This window comes from Chinchilla lanigera, unplaced genomic scaffold, assembly GCF_000276665.1.
Source record: "Chinchilla lanigera isolate Chin_1 unplaced genomic scaffold, ChiLan1.0 scaffold00050, whole genome shotgun sequence".
NCBI classification, from domain to species: Eukaryota; Metazoa; Chordata; class Mammalia; order Rodentia; family Chinchillidae; genus Chinchilla; species Chinchilla lanigera.
In genome coordinates this window covers 7,364,378-7,374,747 of record NW_004955451.1, presented here as the reverse complement: position 1 = coordinate 7,374,747, position 10,370 = coordinate 7,364,378, and positions in this window count along the sequence as shown.

Below are 10,370 nucleotides of genomic sequence, written 5' to 3'. Positions count from 1 at the left end.
AAGGTGACTAAGGCACAGGAAGAGAAAGAGGAGGAATCTTATCTCGTTGGTAAAAGTATACTGATAAGACAGACAGAGGGAAGCCAAGATGAGGATTATAGGGAGGAAAGAGGTTGCTTTTTGTTTTCCAGGTTCAATGTTTTCCAGGTTCAACAAGGTTCAAGGTTCAATGTTCAATGTTTTCCAGGTTCAACAAGAATTCTACATGAATTAAAATTAGAGAAAATGCTTCCACTCCTTTGTGCTTGTTCATTCATTCATAGGATTAATATTTATGTTTCAAGAAACAGGTTCATTGCAGTTGAGGAAGAAGCAATGACTGTGGCTGAAATTGTTTATTGGAGCTAAAGTCTCTAAAACTCATGGCTAGAAAGGAACAGACTAGGCATTCAGGAACCAGGAGTGGGATGGGGAGCTGAGGAAGAGAGAAAAAAATCTGGACCCATCGTTCCTACTATCATACCCCACAACTAGCAGGGACTGTTCTAAGCTGGGGAAAAGGCATTGTATTGCTTCTTTCTCATTTTTTCAAGAGTAAGCTACTGTAAGCTACTGTGGAATTGTCTAGATTTCAGGACAACTAAAGTCAAAATAATCTTTAAACTCATATAGTATAGTGTTTTACGGTATGACATCAGGCCTCCATAAATCAGAATAGTCCCTGGGTGGAATTGTGCCTTCCCCAGAAGATATGCCCAAGTCCTAACCTCCAATGCCTGTGAATGTGACGCTAATTTGAGGAAGGGTCTTTGCGGACATAATTAAGTTAAAGATGTCAGATTGAAATTATCTTATTTGTAGAATGGGACTCAAACCAACCATTGGTGTTCCTATTTAAGAAAAAGGAAAGGGAGATTTGTGACCCAAAGACATGGAATAAAAGGCCATGGGAAGATGGAGACAAAAAGTGGACCAAATTAGGCACAAACCACGGGACAGATGGGGCCAACAGAAGGTGAATGAGGAAGGAAGGATTCTCCTCTAAGGCCTGTGGTAGGAGTATGGCCTTCCTGACACCTCAATTGCAGACTTCTGGCTTCCACACTATAAGACAATTGATACCAAGTTTGTGGCAATTTGTTAGGGAAGCGCTAGGAAAGTAGACACCTCTTTTAAAAGGCTGGTGCTTAGACTTTCTCAAAGGACATTGAATCAGAATCTGTAGCAGCAGGTCTAGGAACCTACTTTCTAACAAGCTCCTCTAAACTATGATGCTATAACATTTGACAGCTACTGATAAAAAGCAATTGCGTGTGCCTTTGTCTTTCAGTTCAACGGCTCAGTACTGCAAGATTTTTGTTTCAAACAAAAATGGAAATCTCATAGGATATCTGCTGCTTTCTTAGCAAAGGACCCAGGATGATTAGCCAGTGGTATGTGATACGCAGATTATTAGCTACTGGAGACTTATGATTACCTAAGCGGTGACTGGGTAGCCACCGGATCCACAAAGCTGCTAACAGGACAGTAGGTCTCCCTTGGGTGGGAAACCATTGTGTGTCAGTGTACTCAGAAATAATAAGGAAGGAGAGTTGAATGGTCAGGGTTAGGTCACAACAGGTAAACAGAAACCGGAGCCGGAGAGGTAATGGAGAATCTGGGAAGACGACTAACATTCGGATTTGGATAAAGGCTGGCCGGCATAAGAGGAAGGGCCGAGCTGCTGAACTCTGAAAATGATATTTCTCACGCCTTCAGAAGCGGGCAAGTAAGAGCAGTTGAAACGTGAGAGCGAGAGAGAACAATCCCTTGGCAAAACAGCTGATCTCTTGGAAGGACCAAGGTACATACCCCTGAGCTTTGGTGTTTCCAAGTGGAATCTATAGGTTCATGCCTTGAAACAATGCTTGCGTGTCTTCTCTGCAGCTGGAAGGATGCATCTCAAAAGGAAAGAACCAGATCATGGAGGAGTAGGTGGGAAGATGATCGTGAAAGCAAGAGTTTCCAAGGAGCACAGGGGGACTTTTTCTTCCCTGTGGGCATCAGGAAGCCTTCACCCGGGAGTGGCAGCTGAGCAGGGCACTAGGGATGGAAATGGGTTTTCACTGGATGAGAAGAGGAAAGCAAGCAGGAAGTGAAAGAGCGTGGCTCTAGTCCACTTTCTCCATGTGTGTGAACCCATTCCAGCCTCGTCTGAGCTTGGCGCAATTACTCTGCTCATTTTACAGTAAGGGAGCTGAAGCGCCAAGAAGCTAAGTGACTTGCACAAAGCCACATGGCTAAAAGGTAGGGGAGCCAGGACTTGAGCCCTAGGGGTTTTGGGTCAGAGCTCCCGTTTGAGAACCACTGAGATAGACGTAGGCAGGATTCTAGTGTGTGCTAGAGTCAGCTGTGTGACTTCAACCTGTTACTCAGCCACGACAAGCTGCAGTTCCTCCTCCGTTGTCTTCTAATGACGGGGGCCTGTGATTTGATCTGCCAAGGAGACCTCCGCCTGGACCTCTTCCTGCTTCAATGGTTGGTTCCAAGGAGGGTGGCCACATTCTCCCCTAGGCCACCACTAAGGATTCTAAGGATTTCAGGAGTGGGGACCTGTGCTAAGCTGGGAGCATCTAGACCCTTCTTTGGGACTTTTTAGGACAAGAACGGAGCAAGAGAATTAGCCCCTCTCCGGTGAAGGGAAGTCAAAGTTGTGAAACCCCTGAGCTCCTGGATATTGCATGCTCTGGTGCATGGGTGAGAAGGTGTGTTTGTGGGGAGAGAGAGAGAGAGAGAGAGAGAGAGAGAGAGAGAGAGAGAGAGAGAGAGAGATTCTAAAACTTCGCTGCTTGCCTGAGTCAGTTTGACTTCGGTAGGAGATATAACCAAGCAGTTTTCACCAACAAGATACCTTAGAAGCCGTCCCCTGGGGTGGTTTCAAAGATGGATGCAGTGATAGATGCAAACCTTTTAGTAGGGTGTCTTGCCCAGTCTATGCCTGGCAGATACGTAGCTGCTATTGTTACAGTCATCAGTAACGTTCTTCCTCTAGCAAACTGCATTCCAGAAGACCGAACAGCTTAGAGTTCACAAGGAGCCATTCCTGCCTGTGTATCCTGCCCTCACCTGGCTCTTTTACTCCCTGCTTCCTTAACCCACTCCTACTTTATCTACAAAACCTTCCCTGAGGCTTATCCTTGAAGAGTTCCCCGAGCCATTCAGAGCTATCACTTCCCCTTATCTGTCCCATACACAGGGAACCCCGAGACAGGTATTTGGTTAAAGTGCCATCCCTCCATCTGACTGTGGAGCCTGACTGCTCGCCCTCTTTGCTCGGATCTGCAGAGCAAGCACAGCCCTGGCCTGACACAGACTCCATCTTGTTTCGTGCCTGAAGGAGAAGACGACAAGGTTGTCATCCTCGGAAGGCAGGCCTGCTGAAAGCTCATCCATCTTAATGTTCCTTGCCTGACATGAAAATGCATTAGCAGATGGGGATGGTGTGCTCCGAGCCCAGTAAAATCGGAGGCCAAAGAGCCAGGCATGCTGCCTCCAGCGCAGGGTGAGGGCCGGCAGATAGGACGCCTGCATGACATAAGGAACAGGAGGTAAGCAGCACTAGATGGTGTCTGTCTATCCGAAGCCACCTCCGGCCCGGCAAGGCCCTTCCGGATGCTCTTCCTTGCTTCTTTCCCCTGCACGAGTAGCTGGGATGGAAATATCCACATCCCACACTTACTGGGTTGGAAGGAAGTGCTCAGCCAGGTTTGGTGCACCGGGCTGCACTGTCTCGTGCCATTAAGGTCACCCTGCTCGCTTCCCTTGCTCTGATTTCATGTTCAGCAAGAAAGCTCCCGTGGAAAGCGGTTCTCCAGGGTAGGGGACACACAGTCCGACTGACATGCATTTGTAAGCATTGCCTGAAGTTCAACATACTTGGCATGCTCCTGAGAGAGACCTCTTTTCTAAAGGAAAGCCATGCCAGACTAATCTGGTTACACTTGGCACATGCTGCATGGCCAACTTAAACCAGCTGCCTTGGCCTCTAATAGCTGGACCAATACCAGTGTCCCAACAAAGGCATTCATTTAGAGGCATAGGATTGGCCAGACGCTGTGGATACGGCTCACGTGAAAGCCCAGGAGCTTCACGCAGGATGGCGACAAGGTCAATGAAGCAAAACCTTTGTCCTGGGATTAAGATGCACTCAACGGAGGGAAGCTGGTTCTAAACTTCTGCCTGAGGGTGACAGGTCATTGTTCCAGTTCTCCCAAGATCTGGGAGATGCGTGTATCCCTGAAGTGCTTGGTGCATGAGAGAAGTGTGTCCTTCTCACAGTTTTGTGATCTTCCCCTCTTCTGGTTTGGCCTAATAATAAACTCTGACCACCTGGTATTTGGAAAGGATATTTTAGAGTGTGGATGATATAAGTCAGTTTTGTTGAACCTGATCAATACTTGGTTCCGAGCAAATTCAATATTAGATTCTGAGTCATGGTGATGCCCTGTGTCGATGGCTTCACCACTTTCAGCTGTACTTACTAGATTTGAAGTATTTCAAGGTGCTACTTAACCAACAAACTTCTATTTGTTCGCCCCTTAGTAGATATAGGTTATAGGCGTGCTTTCCCTGCTCTGGCTGGGCGGCTGTCTAGAGTCTGCTGTATTTGATTTCTTATTAAACTGCAAACTGCATTTCTTTTGGAGACAGGGAACAACGGAATGTGGCCGCCTTGGTGAAGGGTTGGTGAGAGTGACGAGAAAAAATAATATGTATGCTTAGAGGGAGTGGACTCATCTCATAGGCTAAATAAACAGATCAACATTCGTAGGAGCAAGCTTTTCTACAAAGAAGCAGAGAAACAAGACAACGCAAGAACACTCCAAATTAACAAGTCCTCCCACCTGTCCATCCTTCGGAATGTACCCAGGGCTTGCATATGCAACATATCATTTGATTGTTCTAGTCAGCTTGCAAACTGGGAATTGCAGACATCGGTTCACATTTCGCAAGGGCAAAACTGACAAGAGAGAGGTTATTGGAGGTCACAAGACACAGGCAGGATTCTCACTCGTTGGGAATAAGATGAATTTATTGAACGGAGGTTTGCCTTTCATTTCCTGGGTAGAGATTAAGAGCCTAAGCCCTGGAGTTAGCAGAGCTGTTTTCAGCCGCTAGCTTGTCTGTGCAGTAGCTAGCCGCAGGAACTCAGCAAGTTGCTCACAAGCCTCAGTGTTCTCACCTATAGAGTGGGTCTAATAATGTTGGAAGTAATAAATGACAATACATTTAAAAGGTTAGACATGGCACCGGAGCACTGTTAAGCACACAATACAGAGGCATTCTTCGCTTTATGTTGTTGACATCTCTACACAGTTTTCCTGCATCTTCCTTTCTATCACACGTATGTAAATCCTAACACCCTCTGATTAAGTTTCCTGAGACAGGGTCATACTATGTAGTTCAGGCTGGCCTTGAACTCACTATGTAGCCCAGGATGGCCTCAAAATCCTGGTGGCCCTCCTTGCCTCAGCCTCCCAAGCACTGGGATTACAGGTATGTGCCACTGCACCAGGCTATTAATATTTTCTGATTTTAAATACACACACATCTGCTTTAGTACCTCTTATACCAATCTGCCTTCATCTTTGCCACTCAAATCTACCAAAGTAATACAGGGCTTAGGAAAGAAAAGGGAAGTCCAGCCTTGACCTCTTACATGAGACATCCCTAAGAGAAGAGCTTAGCAGTCCCAGCACATGTTTCCAACTTTTCTTTTTGGTTTACATGTTTCTTCTTTTTTTTTTTTATTTTTTTTTTTTTTTTTTTTTTTCCGGTACCGGGAACCTAACTCACGACCTTACATTTGCCAGGCAGGCGCTTTGCCGCTGAGCTAAATCCCCAGCCCCGGTTTGCATGTTCCTACACCCCGAGGATAGATTTGAGGGTCTCCAACACTTAAGCTAATTAAATTTAATTTTCCGTTTTGGAGTTTTAGCTGACTGGAGGCTTAGGAAGTAGAGAAAGGACAAGCCTGGGTTAGGCGCATGGGTGCCTTTCACTTGTGAATGAATTCCCCGGATAAAGTGCCCTTTCTGGCAACAAGACAAACAGGTTCATCTAGAGCTCTAGCTCACTGGTGTACAAAGTCCTTCATAATCAGAGCTCACCTCCAGCCACCCCAGGAGGGTACAGGGGCAGCCATTGTGCGCTGAACTAGGTTTCACCTCCCTCCCTGCCCCCAAGAACTGGAAACACAGCATCGACTCCTCACACTGCCAAGACCTGCCTGCAGCCCTGCAGGGCCAGGACCTAGATGGTGGCCTCGCCAATGCCCCAATCGGGCTGCAGAAAAAGGCCACCTCACCTAACCTCCTCCTTGACACTCCAGAAATGACAGGGTGGGGAAAATCCCGGCTGAGTAAAATTCTGGCTGATTTCCAGAATTTCAAAGCAGAGAATATCTTTCAAGCAACTGATTCTGAAAAAGAGTTCCTTCAATTGTTATGCTTATTTTTAGAGCAGTTCTAGATCTCAGAGCCTCTCCTATCCCTCCTTTGAAAAGGCGCTGGAAGGGTTTAATGAAGGCAATCAGCAAGCTTCCCTCCACCGAGACACTAAGATGAATGGGGTTTGTGCAAGGAGAAGCCAGAGATGGGGCTGGGAAGAGGTATGCCAGGAGTGAACAACACCGGAAAGACTCGGAGAAAGGGAAGTCATAGACATTTGTAAAGATTCTACTCTCAACAAAGCTCTTTATCATCTGTTTTTCAGTATTCTCCCTGTAACCCTGGGGAACGTACCACTTTCAACGCTGTATTTTGGTCACACCTCCCCACCCACACTGTGAGCTCCCATCGGACGTGCTCCCTCGGTGGGTCTGATTATCTTTCCATCCCACTCAGAGTTGTAGACACAGTTGTTTTGAGCTGGTATTGAATGAATGAAGGAAGGAAGGAAGGAAGGAATGGATGGAGATACACTCAACCAGTGACACACTGGACTTACTGACAAAAGATCTTGGTTCTAGTGATGTTTGATAAATTCTCTGATGTCATTTGTTTTCATGTGAAAATAAAAATAAGTGGATGATGGAGATGTATGTTACTTTAGGGACCCCCTCCCCATGAACGATGACACTCAACTTTCATTCCCTGGGTAGCTTCTTCCCATCTTGCTGCAAGGCTTGGCCATGTGGCTTCCTTTGGGTAGAGGAATATTAGCACGTCAAGGCTTCATAAATGATACACACTGAGGCTTATCCAGCATTCCTGGCTCTTAACAGTCCTCAACTACTGTACAAGAAGTTTAACTTCTCTTCTGGACAGAACTTATATTGTGAGTTTGGGTTTTTTTTTTTTTTTTTGTACCAGGAATTGAACTCACAGCCTCATGCTTGCCAGGCAGGCACTGTGCCACCAAGCTATATCTCCAGCCCTGGACAGAACATATAGAAAGATCATGTAAGAGGATCCTATGAAAAGAAAATGGCTTTGTCACTAGGTGCACAGAAGGAGAAGACTTCTCATGCCGGCGTCCCAGCTGAGCCTCGCCCAGAATGCAGAATGATGAGAAATAATAAAATGACTATTGTCTATAAGCCACTAGGCTTTGGAGCGGACACAGCAATAGGAAACTAGAATCACTGCTGTCTTCATGGAAGTGTCTGGACAAAATGATATGACACGTCGTGGGGGTGGTTGTAAACGACAAAGGCTGAGCATTGGCGGAGCTCTTATCTCTGGGCCCAGGTGCAGGCTCCATTTCATGCTGATCTGCCCCCCAACCACGTTCACTGAGAATTAGCCTGAGGGACTCCCTTCTTGCATGAAGAACAGTACAATATTACTATTTAACCAGGATAACCTTAGGTTTCTGCTGTCACTCTCCTCCCTCTTACCTGGCTAACCATCTACCATTCCTTGTAAGGGCAAGGGCTCACTTAATGAAAAATGGCATAACATTTACAAGTAGACATATATCCAAAGAGGGAAGGATGTGCCAACTCCTTTTCTCTTAAGGGATGGTGCTAGGTTGAGGACTCATTAATTCAAATGAGGCGTGATAAATTTAAGTCATCTGTCTGCAAATGGTTGGTCCTTAAAACCGTAATACTAAATGAAATACATCAGACATGGGAGGTTAACTATGGTAAGGTTCCTTCAGTAGAAGAGACCAAAAATATGAACAGTACAAAGAGCAAAATAAAACGAGATGGATGGTAGGAAATAGGAAGGTAGACCCTGTGGAGTGGATATGGGGAAAGAGGGAAGGGGAATTAACAACGGTCAAGATGCAATATGCATATGTTTCAATCCCCACTGAATGAAATAAATGTAATTATTGTGCACTGCAAGTGTAGACTAATAAACACATAGAGTAAACTGGCCGGGATAACTTTTCTAACTTCATAATTCCAGTTTGCTTTTCTATTGTTTTCATGAAATAATTATAAGGCACAAGTAAGTACTTTTGAAATGGAGAAGGCTGAGGTAGAGAGGAAGAGAAGGAAGCTGCCATGCTGGAAGGGGCTGGGCCTCCAGCTGGGCTACATCCAGAATGGATCAACCTGGGGGTGTTATCAGAACCAAATTCCCAAGAGGCCAATCGATCAACCACAATGCCAGATCATCCACTTGCAGTGAGAAGTGCAATTTCCGGCTAGAGGAGGTAAGGTGGGAAGGGAAAGATTACTTGAAGCAGACTGCTTGAATTAATGAGGTTTTCCCGTCCAGAAGCAAGGAGACGCAGGGACCCTAGAGCATCTGAGAGACATGAACAATGGAGGACTTGAAGCACTCAGCTGTCCTAGCGTGTGGGCTCACCGGAATGGGGGGTGAAAGATAGCTTTGCCCTCTCCAAAAGGACAGTGGCAAGAGTCCCTTCTGTCGTGAAAAACAATATAACAGAACTGAAGAATTTGGAAAGTTCATGAAAAATCATTAGCGCCAAGCTCAGCTCAAACACCTCTGGAGCTCTCCTGCAGGAGAAGTGCTCATGGGGCTGGGGATTTAGCTCAGCAGCACAGTGCCTGCCTGGCAAGCTCAAGGTCGTGAGTTCGATTCCCGGTACCGGAAAAAAACAAAACAAAAAAGAATAAGTGCTCATATCACCCCCAGCTGCCTACTATTGTTCTTTTGAGTGCTCTCTATGTTTGTGGGGAGGCCAAAGCCCGAACTAGGAGATCTGGAAGTTGGAATTAGGTTTTGTTTCCTTGTGTCTAGCCGGTCCCAGTATAGTCACTGACATACAGTGGTGCTCAATACATGCATGTATCACTCCTTAGAAGTCTGAGGTTTCTGGAATCTGAAACATCGCAATTGTCTCTCCTTTAGAACACGATACTCCCCTTTTGTCAAAATTTTAAAGTGGGGAAATGTAGAGAACACCACGTCACGTGTCCTCTTCTGAGGCTATTGCAGTGGTGGGTGGGTAAGGCACTTGCCACGGTCACCTTGCCAGATGAGTCCTGTACCACTTTGCAGCCCTCCTGGTTCCTGGCTTTCAGATGCCTACATTCTTATGCCTCTACCTGGGATGGGGGCAGGAAAATAAACCCTACGAAGTTGCCATCTCTCACCCCAGGGACTCAGCCTAGGGTCACAAAGGCCTTTATGTCTCACTGAAATGAAATTTGCCTTCATCTTGCCCATTCAATTTTTTTTTTTTTTTTTTTGGGACTCAGCCTAGGGTCACAAAGGCCTTTATGTCTCACTGAAATGAAATTTGCCTTCATCTTGCCCATTCAATTTTTTTTTTTTTGTCTATTTGGTTCCAGGAATTGAACTCAGGACCTTGCACTTGCCAGGCAGGCACTTATGTCACTGAGCTATATCCCCAGCCCTATGCCCATTCATTCCTGCAGGTTGTTCCCCATGTCAAGCGGCCCTGTCCACGGGGAGTCCATGCCTCTGCTCCCCTCTACTTTTTGCACCTGGCTCAGACTTCTAGGCGGAGGCTGTATTTGGGTGTAGCGGGTGAGGGGTGGGAGCCCAGGGAGTAAGAAAACACTGAGCTTGCTGAGAAGGGAAAATGTTTATTCGTCTTGCCTTCACATTATTCTAAACCAATCTTTCTCAAATTGTGCTGCTCTTTTGAACTATCTGGGTTGCTCTGAAAACGACTAAAACCTGAACATCACCCCACAGGGTCTAATTTACTTGTTGGAGAAGGGTGCCTGGGCATCGCGGTTTTTCAAACTCCCCATTTATTCTCGGGCTGAAAACTACTAACACAAATTCATTTCTCTTCCCATCCCTAAAAAAAATCCCTTGCGTAGGTTAGCGGCCCATGATACCAGGCACCGGCTGCCCCGCAAGGTCTCAGAAAATCGGCGCGCGCGACGCTGCTAAACAAGGGGCGAGCGCGGGGCGTGGCCGGAGGGCGTGGCCTCCGGAGGCCCCGCCCCCGCACGCCTATCGGCGCTCGGTGCGGGCCCTGACGTCACTCTT